The sequence below is a fragment of the Meleagris gallopavo genome, chromosome 4, assembly GCF_905368555.1.
Source record: "Meleagris gallopavo chromosome 4, MGAL_WU_HG_1.1, whole genome shotgun sequence".
NCBI classification, from domain to species: domain Eukaryota; kingdom Metazoa; phylum Chordata; class Aves; order Galliformes; family Phasianidae; genus Meleagris; species Meleagris gallopavo.
Window position 1 is genome coordinate 11,794,054 of NC_139407.1, and position 15,600 is coordinate 11,809,653.

The 15,600-nt window shown below is 39.7% G+C and overlaps 1 protein-coding gene across 2 annotated transcripts in view; it reads right to left on the reverse strand.

Annotated features, from left to right (window-relative positions):
- TTC29 (tetratricopeptide repeat domain 29) overlaps positions 1–15,600 on the reverse strand; it is a 317,361-nt gene that overhangs the window by 285,261 nt on the left and 16,500 nt on the right. The window contains exon 1 of one of the 2 annotated variants that reach the window (XM_085222178.1): positions 14,166–14,305. The exons of the other annotated variant lie outside the window; for it this stretch is intronic. The gene's annotated coding sequence lies outside the window, so the exon portion shown is untranslated. Of the gene's footprint in view, positions 1–14,165; positions 14,306–15,600 lie in introns of those variants that run through there. 2 annotated transcript variants of the gene reach the window in all.

The following is a 15,600-nucleotide window of genomic DNA, read 5'->3' on the forward strand; positions in this document are numbered from 1 at the left end:
TGGTAGACCTGAGGCTAAAGAAGCCAGATGAGCATGCTGAAAGGTGCATGGAGGGCTGCCTCTGAACGAGCAAAGGGTTTTCAGTCTTCTGGAAGCAATAAAGCCTTTTGATCTGAAACCAAATCAGATCAGATTACTGAAGGGTCACTGAAGCCAACCATTAGAAGTGTAGGTGTTATCCTGGGCACCAATTAAAACTCATGACTTTCAAGCTGGAATGGACCACTTAAAAGGAAGCGCTTGAGAAAGATGGACAATATCTTTCTGTAACTGTTTTATAGGAGTATTTGGTTTTCCCGTTTAATTTTTTTCAGGAATTTCCAGTGTTTATGTGGATTTCCTGACAACTGTATTTCCTCACAAAACTCTCCCCTCCAATTTTTATTTTCAAGGCAGTTCTAGTTACAACACTCAGGAAAAAGAATAGTTGAACATAATTTTTCCTAGAGTTATATAAGATAAAATTACGAAGATTCCACCTGCAGGTCTACTTGCTGCAGATGTTCTCTTAGACTAAATTTAAAACTAAGCATTTTCATTGCTTGCAAATGAATACAGCATATAATAATTACAAAGCTGGTTTTCCTACTGGGCGTTTGGCCAACCCTTAAACAAGCTGTCATGGGTTCCCAGTAAAGCTCAGAGCTTCTCCTGAGAATAGAGGTCTGTCCTTCATGAACTCACATGAATTTTATGTTCCAGTTCTCAGAAAAGCATTTTGCTTTCCTTGCACATTGCCAATGTATTTACAACAGCAGAGCAAAATTTCATTGTTTTATACACTATCCAGCCTTGGATTTAAGAGAAACATTTTGTTTCAACTAAAGTTTGCATTAAGTACATTTCTGAAGTAGAGTGAAAATAACAGGGAAAAAAAACAAATGAAACCAAGAATTAAAATATCACATACTGATATCCATATAGTAAATAAAAGCCATTGCTTCCTAACTATTTGCATCTGCTTTTCAGATACAACAACCACACTATACTTTCTATTCGCACTTCTATAAAACAAGTCCAGATGAATGGCTGTAAACACACAAGACCGATCAGCTTCGCTTTCAATCATTTTCATTTATACTCAGAAGAAACAAAATCGCTTGAACTACATCATATTGCTTCCTGAGTGGGACAAACTTGGGAAGTGATTCTCTTCTGCAGGTCACTGGGGAAAGCGTTGCTTAAGTGCTAATTGTTTCCTGGAATGTTTGGTCTGATAAAATACTTCAGTGTGTTTGAACCAATTTCCTATGCTAAGTGATACAGTAGTCTCCCGAAAACAATGTTTCCTGAAAAGGCTTGCACTAACCATGCTGAAAGAAATATGATTTTTCTTGTTACAATTTGGTAGTATTATATATGCAAGAAGTATTTTCAGTATCACACATACACCTTGCGCAGTTTTTGACCAGATTCTTCACCTTTAAAGTCCCATCTGTCCTCACACAAAATAGTTATTGTCCTTATAATTAGCTGTCCACATATTTGTCTTACTATACTATTAAAAAAAAAAATCAAAGCACTAATGAACCTGTAAAAAGAAAGTGACTGTTTCACTGACAAGATGAAGTAAAAAAGATGGCTAGAACTGCTCTTCAGAGACTGCCAAATTTAGACAACTAATTTGATGTCGATCTACAGAAAGCGTGCCTTATCATTTAAAGATTTAAGCATTGTTAAACACCTGTGCTTCGCTGATAATCTTATTAGGTACATATTAATAGCCACTAATATCTTGAACAACTTTTGTATTTTACTTGCCCTGTCAGACACCAAGATGTTAAAGTCTGCAGTCTTTACAACCATAGAATGGTTTCGGTTTGAAGAGACATTTAAGATTACCTAGTTCCAACTCCCTGCTATAGGCAGGAATACCTCCCACTAAACCATTTTGCTCACAGCCCCATCCAGCCTTGAATGCTCCCAAGGACAGGGCATTCACAGCCTCTCCGGGCAACTTGTTCCAGTGTCTCACTATCCTCACAGTAAAGAATTTCTTCCTAATATCTAGTCTAAATCTACCCTCTTCCAGTTTAAAGCCATTTCCCTGTGTCCTGTCACTATCTGCCCTTATAAGAAGTCCCTCCTCAGTTTTTCTGGAGGCCTCCTTCAGGTACTGAAAGGCCACTATAAGGTTCTCTCAGAGCCTTCTCTTGTCTAGCTCCAGCCCCAGCTCTCTCAGCCTGTCCCTGTAGGGGAGGTGCTCCAGCCCTCTGATCATCTTTGTGGTCCTCCTCTGGGACCACTCCAACAGGTCTCCTTGTGTTGGAGATGCCAGAACTGGACACAGTACTCCAAGTAGGGTAGCACAAGAACAGAGCAGAGGGGCATTATCACCTCCCTCAATCCGCTGGTCACACTCCTCTTGATATATCCTAGGATACAGTTGGCCTTCTGGGTTGCAAGTACATACTGCTGGCTCATGTTGAATCTTTCATCAATCAACACTCTGAAATTCTTCTCCTCATGGCTGCTCTCAAGACATTCTCTGCCCAAACTGTATTTGTGCTTGAGATTGCCCCTACCCTGATGCAGGAACTCGCACTTGGAATGTCTCTGAAAGCTGAAGTCTTATAGGTATGTTCAGAATTCAGCAGTCCTCAGTAAAAAGAGAAGCAAGCTGGAGCCACTTACATAAAAAAAAAAGCCATAGACCTTAATGGTGGCTAGATGTATCTTCTGATCTCTACAATTGTTTATCACCGTACAAGCTACTTAATTGTTGAAGCAAAGGAAGGAAAGCTCGCACAATACGGACAAACACTTAAATCCATATCTTTGTGAATTGAATTATCATTCTCCTTAAAGAAGTGTAAATAACGAATAAAAGTTAATGGTAAGTGCCACACGCAAGCGTAAAACTGACATTAAATAAGAACTACAACAATAACATTAATTTAAAAGAAATTCAGAAGCGACTAATTACCTTTTGAATCTGCATTTCATTCATTACACCCGATCAATCATCACTCTGTAAAGTGGAGTTCAGTCAGAATCAAACTATGGGCTAAAAGCAAATAAATTAGAAAATAATTAAGTCATAAAAGCATGCGTTTATCAGGTGCAAAGTCTGGAATAGTTCACGAGGCAATCAATGTTTGCCCATATCCAACTATAATGTGATGGAAAGTACAGCAATAACAGCAGTAGGACAATTCTAGGCTGCATTAACAAGAACAAGCCCAAATGCAGCAGCCAAGGACACAAAAACAGAGGAAGAAAAACTGCTTACCTTTGGGAGACCTCAGGTAGGCAGGGATCTCCAGAAAGAAACGCTCACCTCCCCTGCCAACACTTAAATGAGATTTGGGAAGGGGTGAATCCTGCCTCCAATCCTTCCGATCACTTAGGTGCATTGCATACACCTGAGCTCCCTTGGGCTGGCCCTGCCTTCCCACCAGATGCTCAATCACTGCTTCAGTCTGTGACTTAGCATTTCCACTGTAGCCCATTACAAGGTAAGGCAGCAATAACCTATGCAGAATGTGGAAGTATCACACAATGTTCTTTAAAAAAAACCTCAGATATCATTAACAAATGACAATCTTTCGTAAGGAAATTTGTCTCATCTAAGAGTAGACAGATATAAGTAGAAAGAGATCTGTGTGATACACTTCTGGGTACTTGGTCACATGTTCTATACTTCTGTGATAAGTAACAGCTCCTTTTCTACTACTTGACAAATTGCACCTGCTAAATATAGAGTTAGACAAAAGGATGATCCAAAAAAAAAAGATAAGATAGTAAAGCTATAACTGCTCTCTGCCAAAACCCATGTTCAGAAATGTACTTTCTAACTGCATGCAATATCTCTCTTTTTCTTTCAGAAAATTAACTACATGTAGAAATTAATTTTTGTATTCAAATTGTTCTTCATTCCTTCTTCCCTTTTTTTTTTTCTTGATGTACTTTCTGAAGTCCTCTTTCTCCACCCAGGCTGATCCCCTTTCCTCCTCTGCTGTAAAACATGTAAATTTCAGCTTTCTTCTGAGACACAGAGAGGAGAAAAGGGCAAGGGAGTGACGATTATGAAATTTGAGATTTTCCTCACGAGGATTTCCATTCATGGAAAACAGGAGAGAATATAGAAGTCGTGATTGTATGTAAGAGAGGCTGTTTGCACAGCCATAACTCATCCATTCAACATTTCCATCAGCAGCAATAGCAATAACAAGAGGCCTTTCCTTTCAGTATGGAAATTTTGTTTCTTCACCCACAGGTAAACTGGATTGTTTTCTAGTCCCTATAAACTGCCGCCTATTACTATGTCTGTCCTTTAGGACAGTTCTATGACTGACTTGCGTCTATATTCCTTTCCTAAATAGCCATAAATCAAGCTTCTCCCATCAGGTGACACTTCAAGGCCTTAGCCAAAAGCTTTCTCATCTGATCCACTGTGAGATAAGCCATTTATTCAGACTGCTACCCATTTTCATTATCCAGATAGTACTCTATTCTCTTGAGCCAATGCACCAAGAAGCCCAGTTAAGTTCCCCAAGCCAAGCAGCCCAGGGAAGCTCCCAGAATGAGAAAACAGAGCTGAAATATAGGGCTGAATATTAGTTTGGACTTAGACCGAGTACTGATGTCACATAATTAGGGAATGTGTAGGACCTCCACTGATTCTGCATCCATTTATCCATTTCCCTGCTATTTCTCTGCAAGGGACTGGAAGGATGCTCCTTTTGCAGTTACGGTTCTGTTCAGTTGCCAGGAACATCTCTGGTATTGAGATCAATCCAGGAGACAAGGTCTTGTCTACCATCCCTACTTCTGCATAGCCAGGCATGTTTTGTTTGCAGCAAGCTATATCCAAACCGAGAAGTTAGCATATGTTATCAGATGCTAGGTATCTAAACACAGTTTTTACTTCACTCCAAGCTGTAGTGTCATGAGTATTGCTGTCTCTAAAATTAAGGTTTTCAAGATTAAGACCTCTGTTCTACAGAGAAAAGAGATATTCCTGTCCTGAAAAGCAAAAAGAAAGTGTATACAAAAAGAGAAAAGAAAGAAAAAAGCCAGAGGGGACATAATAATTCTTTTATGCTTTTATTCCTAACACTTAAAACATGTTTTTCTGGACTTTTTATTATGTTTTAGGTTAAAAAGAGATGTCAGGAGAGGAGCGATAATTAAAAAGAATGGTCACAAGCAAGAAGCTATAAAAACAGATTTTTTTCAAGTCAATGGCATGAACTGATCAAAGGATAAGATCAAATCTGTTCAATCAACGACATGGTATCACTACACTCAAGCTTTGATCCAGTAGACCAAGAAAAAGAGTGACAAATTGGGAATACTTTCTTGCCGTCTATGTATGCAATGATGCAACCTTAATAATCAGATAATAAAAGAAATGCTTTGCTCTAAGGAGCTGTTCCTTTAGATTATGTTTGATCTGAGGTTTCTCAGTTGTGGGTGCAAGATATTCCTGCCCCTTGCAATGTAATAAATTAAGTTAGAACAAGATTTATATTTAAAACACTGTGTGCCATTTCTTAATGATAGAAAAGTTCATAAAAATTTCAGTGTTAAACATCTGGGGGGCAAGGGGAGAGCGTTGAAAATCATCCTAAAAATAATATTGCATGAAAGTGAAACATGCTTATCTGACACTTTCCCTAATCAGTACTTTCAACCAACTATTAAAAATGATAGCTCTTGAGTACTTTGTTTACCTGGATACGGCTCTTTGAATTTGTTTCTTAGATTATGTCTGCCAGTCACAGAAAGTATTCCATGCCATACATAGACCTATAATTAACTCTGTGTCCTTCAGATCCTCAATTTGGGAATATAGTCCTCAGATAATTCATTTTAGAAATAGATTGTGAAGTGAGGAGCAAAATTTTCAGAAGAGTGTAGCTGCAATGTTAGTTTTGCTCCATGCATAAATTAAATCTCATCATACCCAAATGTCAGTAGTAAAGAAGAAATCTGATGATCAGTTTTGAAAGTAGCTATTGAGTTTCAACTCACATTAAGCCATATTATCTGATTTTCATACGAGATACATGTATGCTGCAGCAGAAATCCAGTCAGCCAGACACAATCCTCAAGATTCGTCTCTCGGGAAACAATATTCTTATTTAAGAATGATTATTAATGGTCTACTCCTCAGTGACACAGCAAGTCACGATAAAAACCATTCCTGCAGCAGCATTAACTAGCACTTCCTCCCTGCAATTTCATTTTATGTTATCTATATATAGGAAGATCATAATGAAGAACATGAAAAGCAGAGGGGTTGGAACTTTGATCCTTGAGGTCCCTTCCAACCCAAACCGTTCTATGATTCTACAAATTCACAAAATGCAAGAAGTAGTTATTTTGGGGGGTGAGGGCGAAGAATTTCTTCACACAAACATGATTATCATAAAACCCTGCTTTAAATTTTTGCATGAGAGTTAACCTGAATTATTTCTACTGATCCTCTTCCTAGAATTTGTATGTAAGAAATAAAAGAAACCTCATTAGTATTTACTCCCATAAAAGCAGGCTCGACGATAACATTCCAGCTAGTTAGGCAGCCAAAATCTCACTGCAGTGAGAAGAGATGATCATACACACATTCAAGGACAAATCTCATGAAACTCATGTTTTGACAGGAAATTGTACAGGAAGCTAATTCAGAGAGATCAAAATAAGGGTGGTATGTTCCCAGGACCCAGGGCAAGTCAGAAATCTTACAGCTGAATTTTGTACATATGGTAATTTGATCAGAGTGAATGTAACAGAGACGGGAAGAACCAGTTGATTGAAAATGCAGTTCTAACTTTAAAAGAAAAAAAGAAAGAAAAAAAAATAAAAACAGCATGGGAGCTTGAATTTTTGTATGTCTTAAATAAACCAAATCACAAAACTCCCCAACTGAAACATAAGTTGCTTTATTGTAGTAGAATCTAAATTACCAGGATTTTGGATGCATGCATTAAATGCCGGGCACTTAAACTGTAGGACTTGAAATTGCTACACACGTTTTCATTTATTTTCTAGATAATGTACTAAACTTGTTCCTGCCATAACATTGCAAAATTAGAAAAAAAAAAAAAGGGGGGGGGGAACATTAGAATGAAATAAAAGGATAAAACAATAGATTTGAAGGTTACTGTGCACTTCAAAGCCTACTTCATTTTTATGTATTCAGCATTACATGATTGCAAAATGCTTGTATCCCTTATGTATGTATTAGAAACAGGGAATGTAATTCTCTTTGGAACCTCCTCTGCATTTCCAGAACATGATCGAGAGGAATTTCAAAAGTCAGTAGGAAATGTACGTGGGCTGCAGCCTGCAAATCCCATAACCACTGTACACATCCTTTCAGCCCGTCGTCTGGTGACTTGTGGTAGCATGAACTTCGATTGTAAGTGGAAACTGCTTAATAACATCAAGTACGGCAGTGGCCAAGTAATTCAAGTAAAAACAGAGAGCAAAGCATTAATTTCAGCCATAATACTGATTTTCTCTGGGAAAATTCACAAGTTGTAATGCCCCTCCATATGACTATAGGAATAAAACCTACTATTTAGTTTTTTGCTTTATATAAAAAAAAGCATCAACTTACTTTTGGTCTTTCAGCATACTGAAAATTGTAGTAGCTACATCATAATTCATTTGAACGACTTTATTAAACATAAGCATAGGCAACTCATCTAGTACCAATATGTAAACTGGAAGTAGTTTGAGCCCATTCATTCTTTTAAGTGGCCCAAAATCCAACATTGTGTCTATACTTCTGTATACTTGTAAGTGACGTAACTTGGGTTTCTATGGGGAGAAGCCCAGAAACCAGACAGGAAAGAGAAAGATCAAGGGAAAACACTAGGGAAGTCAGGAAAAAAAAAGCTATACAATTTCCCTGAGGTCTTCTATAATTGAGGCCAAATTCCAGACTCAGTTGCACTTTTAAAACCTGATTGATTTTCTTGGAGAGTGAAATTTGCCACCTTCTTTTCACCAAAGGCAAGAAATGTAACTCTAAAAAACAATTTAAAAGCCAGATTCTTCTAAAAATGTCCATGATGTACAAAGATGAACTATAACTTACATAAGGTCTTAAAAGACATTCTAAAAACTTCCTGATACAAAACCATGAGGAATCTATTGAAAATCCTATTGGAATCTGAATTTAAATTGAAGCAAATGAAGAGAAAAACCTGAAGGAAAAAAAGACGTTGGACAGGATAGCTTAAAACAAATTAATCAGGTCATGGACCAATGAAGAATAAAACATTTCATTGTGTACTTCTAGACTTAACACACAGCATGAAAGTCTACCAAGCACTGACCACACAAGACAGTACCACCACTAGGAGGGACTGGTGGGAGGTGTGAAGGTCAGGAGCTGTTTTGGACACAACAACCACAAAATGGTGGGAGTTCTGTATTCTTGAAGTCAGGAGGGGAGTCAGCAAAACTGCTAAGTTGGACTTTTGGAGGCAGACTTTGAAATATACTGGACACTGATAGAGTTCCTTGGAGTCAGTCGCGAAGGGTAAGAGGGTCCAAGAATGCTGGACACTCCTTAAAAAGGAAGTCTTAGAAGCGCAAGAGAAAGCAGTTCCCCTGCGCCATAAGATGAGCCAGCAGGGAAGCAGTCCTGCATGGATGAACAGGGAACATTTTCTGAGGCTCCAGGAGAAAAAGAGAGTCTATCTCCTGTGGAAGAAGGGACTGCCAATTCAAAGAGAGTAGAAAGTTGTTAGGATATGCAGGGAGAAAATTAGAAAGGCAAAAGCCCAGCTTGAAATTGACATGGACACTGTATTAAAGGAGAACAAAAAACTTCTTTACAAATATATTAACAGTAAGAGGAAGACTAAGGAGAATTGCCATCCTTTACTGGATACAGCAGGGAATGTGACACTGAAGATAAGGAAAAGGCTTAGGTTCTCAATGTCTTTTTTACATCTACCTTTAAAAATCAGACCAGTTATCTTCAGGGTACTCTACCCCCTAACCTGGAAGTCTAAGGTTGGGAGCAGAATAAATGCCCTAAGATTCAGGTGGACTGCTACTCCACCTGGACTGTCTCAAGTCCATGGGGCCAGATGAGATCTACCAGAGGATGCTGAGGGAGCTGATTTCCAAACTGCTTTCCACCTTCAATCAGCATTCCGGTGAACTGGAGAGGTCCTAGAGAACTGGAATCTTGCCATTGCGACTCTCATCTACAAGAACAGTTGTAAGGTAGATCTGAGAAACTACAGGTCTCTGAGCCTGACCTCCATACCAGGAAAGGTTATGGAACAGATCATGAGTGAGATAACACAGCATGCGCAGGATAACTGGGGGATCAGACCCAGCCAGCATGGGTTCATGAAAGGCAGGCCCTGCTTGACCAGCCTGATCCCTTTCTATGATCAAGTTACCTGCCTGGTAGATGAAGGAAAGGCTGCTAACATAGTCTACTTAGTCTTCAGCAAAGCCTTCAACGCTGTCTCCCACAGTATTCTCCAGGAGCCCGCAGCTTAGATAAGTACACTCTTTACTGGGTAAAAAACTAGCTGGATGACCAGGCCCAGTGAGTGGTGGTGTTGAATAGAGTTAAATCCAGCTGGCAACCAGTCACAAGTAGGGTTCCCAGGGACAGGGATTGGTACTAGGGCCTGTCTTGTTTAGCATCTTTATTGATGACCTGGATGAGGGCATTCAGTGCACCCACAGTACATTTGCAGATGACACCAAGTTGGGAGGAAATGTCAAACTGCCTGGAAGCAGGAATGCCCTACAGAGGGATCTGGATAGGCTGGATCACTAGGCTAAGGCCAGTGGGACAAAGTTCAACAAGACCAAGCGCTTGGTCCTACACACTGGCCCACAACCCCAGGCAACGCTACAGGTTTGGAGCAAAGCAGCTGGAAGACTTGTAGAAGAAACACACCTGGGAGTGTTGATCAACAATTGGCTGAACACAAGCCAGCAGTGTGCCCAGGTATCCAAGAAAGCCAGTGGCATCATGGCTTGTATCGGAATCAGTGCTGTCAGCAGGAGCAGAGTGGTGATCCTCCCTTTGTACTCAACTCAGGTGAAGCCACACCTTGAGTATTGTGTTCATTGTACAAACCCTCACTATAAGAAAGACACTGAGGCCTTGGAGCATGTCCCGGTGAAAAAACTGGAGCACAAGACTAACGGGGGCCGCTGGGGGAACTGGCATTATTTAGTTTGGAGAAGAGGCGCAGGGGGAGATCACGTAACTCTCTTCTACCTGGAAGAAGGTCATGGTAAAGTGGCAATCAGCCTCTTCTTGCAAGTAGCTAGTGATCTGACTATATCACTACTATACAACTTGAGTCAAGTTGTGCCAGTAGAGGTTTAGGTTGGACATTAGGAAGAATTTCTTCTCTGAATGAGTGGTCAGTGCTGGAACGGGCTGCCCAAGGAGGTGCTTGAGCCCAGAGGTGTTCAGGAAACGTTTAGATGTTGTACAAAAGGACATGGCTTAGTGGGGAAATATTCGTGATAGGTGGATGGTTGGACTAGATCAGTTAGGTGGTCTTTTCCAAGCTTAGGGAATCTATGATTCTAAGATTCATAGAGACTGAAGGTTATCCCAGATTTCATGGAGATGTACAAATAGGAAGACTCAGATGACAAGACAAAAATATGAGAAGAGGAGGTTGGAGTCACTTCCTTCTACTCTCCTGGTTGATTTCCTCATCAATGCATTCCAGTAAACTGTGCAAAATAAATATGTCAATACATAAATACTACAAATAATAAAGAGCTAATTTCAGAAAGAACACTTTCTTAAAAAAATAACAAACATTTTAAACATTCTTTTAGCTTCACTTTTTTCCAAGTTTGTAGTCTTAAGGAAACTATTCCTCTTTTCTTTAATTTCTCCAGTGTTCTGTAGCTCCATCTTTCACAATACAAATGTTCTTTATACCTAAGTACTTTAAAAGCAAATTTAAAGGACCACATCCTCACTTGCCTTGCAACAATGTGTATATCCCTTCTCCATTTCATCACTAGGCTACTGCCTCTAGTTTACCCTTGAATCTGTAGCCATTAAAACACTTGGATTCCTTCCGTCCAAATCTTGGAAAATCTTAAGGGTGACACAGTCCTTAATGTTCACTAACCTTCAGCGTTCTCATTTTTTTGTGGCTGTACTTTCTGTGCTGGGTCCGGTCTTGTTCAACATCTTCATCAATGACCTTGATGAGGGGATAGTGGCCACCCTCAGCAAGTTTGCTGATGATACGAAGTTGGGAGGATTGGATGACACGCCTGAAGGCTGTGCTGCCATTCAGCGAGACCTGGACAGGCTGGAGAGCTGGGCAGTAAGAAACCGGATGAGGTTCAACAAAAGCAAGTGTAGGGTCTTACACCTAGGGAGGAATAATTGCATGCACCAGTACAGGCTGGGGGATGAGCTGCTGGAGAGGAGCTCTGCAGAGAGGGACCTGGGCGTCCTGGTGGACGACAGGTTGGCCATGAGCCAGCAGCGTGCCCTCGTGGCCAAAAAGGCCAATGGCATTCTGGGGCGCATTAAGAAGAGCATGTCCAGCAGGTCGAGGGAGGTGATCCTCCCCCTCTACTCTGCCCTGGTAAGGCCTCATCTGGAGTACTGTGTCCAGTTCTGGGCTCCCCAGTACAAAAAAGACAGGGATCTCTTGGAAAGAGTCCAGCGGAGGGCCACAAAGATGGTGAAGGGCCTGGAGCATCTCCCCTATGAAGAAAGGCTAAGTGAACTGGGTCTGTTGAGCCTTGAGAAAAGACGACTGAGAGGGGACCTGATCCAGGTTTATAAATATCTGAGGTGTGGCGGCCATAGGGGTGAGGCCAGTCTCTTTTCAGTGGTACGTGGAAACAGGACGAGGGGAAACGGACATAAGCTGCAGCAAAGGAACTTCTTCACGGTGAGGGTGATGGAGCACTGGAACAGGCTGCCCAGGGAGGTTGTGGAGTCTCCTTCTCTGGAGATATTCAAGTCTCGCCTGGACGCCTACCTGTGCAACCTGGTGTAGGGAACCTGCTTTGGCAGGGGGGTTGGTCTCGATGATCTCTAGAGGTCCCTTCCAACCCTACAATTCTGTGATTCTGTGACCTCTTATGTATGAGAAAGATTTTTCAAATGTCAGGTTCCACTCTCTATCAGCCATGTATATATTCTGATAACTAACACTTCCATTTTAAACATCATCATTGTACTTCTTCGCAAACTGCCCCATCACACATGGATAGATCTCTCCACAGACACAAAGATATTTCACAAATGTTTCCAAAGATCTCTTTTGCTACATTATCCACAAAAAACATACAAGTTATTAAGCTCGCTTGCCTTCCTTTCACTCTCAGTAGCAAATACAGTTTAGTAAGTTCCTTTGGCTCCTTATTGACTGTGTATCCTATTACATGTACTGATATTACAAACTTAAAATTAACTTCTCTTATTCTGTATACCACCTAGCACAAATAGATCCTAATTTCTGAATACAGTTCATTATAATATAGTACTGTGCAGTTAAGACTGATTAAAAAAAAAAAAGGAGCTGCAGCAAGGAAACACTGAGTTCAGTTTTCAGGAAAAAAAACAGGTGAGATGCCTACAATCCACTGGAATTCAGACACCTACATGTTTCCATAAATGACAATAGGAATCCGTCATCATCTTTAATGGACCAAAGAACCTTCTGCAACAATAAGTTTCTCAAGATGTGACTCCTCAAGGATGACACAAAATATCAGTTAATCAATTTTGGCTCAAGCCTACCTTGGGACAGCAGAAAAACATAATTTATAAATGTTTACAAACTCTCCATGAGAATGAAAACCAAGTGTATACATTATACACATTTTTTCAATAATATATTGTTCTCTCTAAATCTTTCCCTTTAAGGAATATGCAAAAGATGAAGTGAAAGAAACATGAGAAAAAAAGAATGTGAGACAAAGATCGTGAGAGAGGTTACTCTCATAGTACTTTTGATCTGGCTGACACAAAGAGGTAATAAAAATTCCTAAGAAGTCTGTTCTTACTCAATTTCCAGGACAAAGCCATCTGGATATCTATCCAAGACTGATTCAACATTGACATTTTTTGATCCCAAGTGCCCTATTTCTCTGTAACTGAAGGTACTGTGAAGCAGTCACAGAAATGCACGTATTTCTCAGTGAGTTTTAGTGTAGTCTAATCAGAGTGGGATGGAATTAAAAGCAAAAGTTAGAACAATCCTAGATACAAAACCAAAACAAAATCTCTACAGGATAAGATAAACAGTTACCATTTGTAATAAGATAGTATTTTATTTATGGAGCTCTGCATGCACAATGTAGACTGTGTTTGCCTTTGCAGTCTCAGTATTAGACCTTTCAGATAGTGCTATCAATAACATAAGTAATCTAAGAAATTGGATTTTTACTGTACAAATAAAAATGAGGAATGCTCTACGTCTAACAAACCAAGGAAAACTACAAGGCAAAATAATCAATATTATAGAAGAGAAAGAAAGAGGAAAGAGTTTAAGAAGTACCTAGGCAAAGCAAAGCTAATAACACATCTAAGCTGACCAATTATATGTTACACATTCCAAGCCTCTTTAGATTATATAATGAAATAGTGAAGATAAATATGTTTTCCACATGCACATTTTTAAAGTCTAGAAGATTTTGAGCTAAGCAATGCCTTAACAGCAGCTGATGTATGCAATTGCATTACTGTAAAACCTAACACCTTTTTTCCACTACTTAAAGGGAAGTAATAAACAGTAGGAAGACTAACTCTTACATGGTCTGACAGTGAGAAGATGAAGGGGGATGGTCTTAAACTAAGAGACGAGACATTTGGAGAAATTTCTTTTATACTCAAAAGGTGTTGGAACACAGAGACAAGTTACCCAGAAAAGCTGTAGACTCCCCATCCCTGACAGTGTTGGGAGTCAGGTTGGATGGGACTCTGGGCAACCTGATCTAGTGGGTGGCAACCCTACTCATGGCAAGGGAAAACTGGATGATCTTTAATTCCCTTTCCAACCCAAGCAATTCTTTGATTCTGTACTGATTCTACTACGGAAAAGAAGAAGCAACATTCTGCTACCTGCTGCATCAATACAAAATAAGAAGAGATAAGCTAAAGAAAGCATGACTTACATGGAACTGCTACAGAAGCCTTATTCTATTTGATGTTAATGAACAAAGAAGTATTCACTTACCTTGATTTCACGCTACTTGTATGCTGTTTTCTTTTTTTGTGCAGATGCTTAAATTGATGAAGCTAAGAATTTCATAGTTATTTTACCTCCTATCACATTCCCCAAGCTGGTATGAGAAGAGGTGTACAATCATTAGGTATGCAGAGATTAGGTTTAGTAAAATTATTACATTGGAAAGATAATCAAAATGCTCACCAATATACAGGCTCACAGTAAAAACTCTACAAGGAGCAATCTCCAAAAAGAGATTCTTCCCCACTGGTAGTCAGCTTTTAAATGGGATCTAGGAGAGGTGCAGCCAGGCTCCACCCCGTCTGGTCACACAGCTGAATTGCCTTCACCTGTGCTCCTGTGGCTGACTCATTGCTTGTCTCAGGTGGTCAGTCAGAGGTTCAGGCTGTGATTCAGCAGTTCCAATACAGCTTATGTTGCCACAAAACTTTTCGGACAAGCAGACATTGGGTTTCCCTCTGGCTTACACATAAGTACAGTTGTTAACTACATTTAGGTTGCCAAATTTAAAATTGATGAAATCAGAAAGAACACAACTTTGGGAACAGATGCCCATTTGAGTTCACAAAGCATTTCTCCTTTTTTCCTGAGTGCATGTTTTACTCATATATTTCTCTAGAAAGAGAAGTCACAGAGGGAACCCATGCAAAAGTTCACAATGTCCCTTTCTAATTTATTATTACTGTCATGTAAGTGTAATTGCACTCTATTGCAATCCCTTTTCAGAGAATACGTGAAATGTTTGTTAATAGAGTCGTGGCCTCAAAACGATGTCCTGGATCTGGAATATTTCCACAGGATAGCTTCCAGCTGACAGTGGTCTGATTTCTGAAGGAAGTGGTAAAATCTAAGTCATAGCAGTTGTTTAAACTTGCACTGGCAGCATCTTACAGAAATGATTACTAATGCTGGTAGAAAGATGGAATTGATTATTTAATAAGTATATCCAGCTGTTTTTTCAACTAACATGTTTGAAAATGGAATACTACAAAAAGATTTGCTCTAGATCCTATAATCAAAATCCAGGAAATAAGTAAGAATAAGAGATTATGAATATTCCCAAGTATGGTTGTGTGCTTCAGATTCAGAATAGAAAGCTTTCACAGTGGTAAATGGTTTAAAGTTCCAAGCAACAAACATACTTTCAAATATAAATGCAACTAACTGTAAGGAAATGCACCTAATTAACAGTTTATGTCCATCTGGACACCAGTCTGGACACCCTGCTTTAGGTGGTCCTGCTGGGGTAGGGTGTTGGACTGGATGACTTCCAGGAGATCCTTCCAAGCTCAGCCATTCTGTGAATCTATGTGCACAGAAATAGACTTCCACCTACCTACTGTACCTGGGAATGTAACTTTTATCAACAAGTTCCTCTTTGATGGTCCAAATACTAAAGAAATAAAGAGACTTCTCAATCACT